Source organism: Cryptomeria japonica, chromosome 4, assembly GCF_030272615.1.
Source record: "Cryptomeria japonica chromosome 4, Sugi_1.0, whole genome shotgun sequence".
NCBI classification, from domain to species: domain Eukaryota; kingdom Viridiplantae; phylum Streptophyta; class Pinopsida; order Cupressales; family Cupressaceae; genus Cryptomeria; species Cryptomeria japonica.
Window position 1 is genome coordinate 16,495,013 of NC_081408.1, and position 2,344 is coordinate 16,497,356.

The window sequence follows — 2,344 nt, forward strand, 5'->3', positions numbered from 1 at the left end:
GAGGACTTTAAAGGAAAAGACAAACCAAGATTTTGGAATAAAAACAAGAACATAGTCAATGATGGTGTTGTTGATGCCAATACTGTATGACCCAAAATCATTTTTCCGAGATCAAGCTCCACAAACAATCAAGCGAATACTCAAACAACTTCCAAATCACGAAGAAAGTACACCCCATTGGGAGAACCACTTGAGTCATGTTTCAAGAAGCTAGTGGCAAACAAAATAATAACAATTCCATATTTGTCTCCATATGAGCCAAAGGTCAAACCAAATTGGTGGAATGACGATGAATACTTTGAATATCACAAGAGCAAGGGCCATAAAATAGGAAATTGTCATCTTCTGAAGAACATCATACAAGACCTTATTGATAGAGGTGATATTGAGATTCAAGGACACTCATCCAATCAAGAACATGAGATGTTTAAGGAACCATTCCTGAAACATAATAAGGGAAAAGCCAAAGCCATAGATGAGAAGACCAACTATACCACAGCATCCTATAACTATGATTCAATTGTTAATAATATTTCAATGGACAATTATGTCTCCACCATTATCATAAAGGACAAAACACCTGAAAATTCTACCCAAGGACCTAAAGTTGTCCTAAAAGGCATTGGATCTTCTTCTGAACCCACCTCTGAATGTAATGTTACAACTCATCGAGGTAAATTCACTTTGCAAGGTGCTCCAGCTATAAACATCGCTTCCTCATCAACCAAACCTGAGTATGACCTTGCAGAATAGTTAGGGAAAACACCTGCGCTTATCTCCATCCTTGAACTTTTATGCATATCCCCTGCACATAAGGACATTCTTGACAAAACTTTGAGAGACACTTCCATCCCCACTGATCTGAACGTGGACCAGTTTCAAGCCATGGTGGGATACCTTTTCGTTCCACACTCCCTTACATTCACATAAGCTGATGACACCTCCATGAGCCAACCACATAATTTACCTTTACACATTGAAGCCTTCCTACACAAACATCGAATAAAACAAGTCTTGATAGATGGAGGAGCTAGTCTCAATATATGTGCTTTGAACACAATAATACAATTGGGATATTCTGAAAAGGCTGTGAATTCTACAAATAAAATTACCATCAAGGCATATGATGATGAAGAGTGCTCATCCAAGGGCACAATCACCTTACCTCTCAAAGTTGGGCCAGTTACAAAAGATGTGGTTTGTCAAGTCCTTGATCTAGAGTTCACATACAACATATTTCTAGGACGTCCATGGATTCATGAGATGAGCACAGTACCATCTACATATCATCTATGTATCAAGTTCCCACACAATAGAGTTGAAGTGACCATCAAAGTTGATACAAACCCATTCATATATTGCAACAATCTACAACCCAGATCAGAAATAACAATACCAATCAATCGAGAGGCTATTTCTTCATCAACATATGTTGATCTAGAATCCTTGAAAGCTTCTACACCAAAACAAATAGAGCTTAAAGAAAAGTTCAAGATTAAGGACATGGGATGTGGTGAGTATATCTTTCATGTTGATCAACTCCCACTATCTCCTAAGGCATTCAGTCACCAAGAACAATCTATAAATAGTTTGCAAGGAATTGGGTGTGAACCACCTAGTGTTGTGGCTACTAAGTCTGAATGCAAATCTCCTCTAGTGGTGCAAGCAACTCTTCATATCAATAGTCCTAAGCGTGGTTCCAACAAAGAATCTATTGAGCGTATCGCCAACCCCCTTGAGAACTAACATAGCCTTACTATTTCATCCACTCCTTCCATTTCCACTCCTCTCCCAGACTTGGATCAACAAGAATTACAAAATCCCTTACTCATTGGGGATCAAAAATCAAGATTTGAAAACAAAAATCTAAAAGTCAAAAATCAAGAAAAGTCGTTCAGTCTAAATCAAAATCAAAAGCTATTGGACTATGCAAAAATAAAGGTCAAGGATAAAAATCCTATGAAAGAAAAAGAGCAAGAGTTGATCTCCCCTAATATCAAAATAATTGGTGGCAAAAGTTCTACAATTTTAAGTCAAAAAGCATACTTGTTGATCATAAATCTCCATCATGCTATCCTACTTTCACTTTTTTTCACAATCACAAGCCTTCAAAACTCATCCATTTGTTCCACACATCCATTCCCTTCTAGCAATACATCATGGACCTTTAATGGAGCTTCCTCGAAGGACTTTGTTGTCAGTGATGCCCAAACTTCTTTAGGTGACACGCATACGGGCCTGTGTAGTCCACACCCTAGTAATTCTATCTTAGTTCCTTTATCAAGGAAGACAATCAAGGGAGAAACATATCATTCAGTTAAGAAACGATGCAACTACAATCATA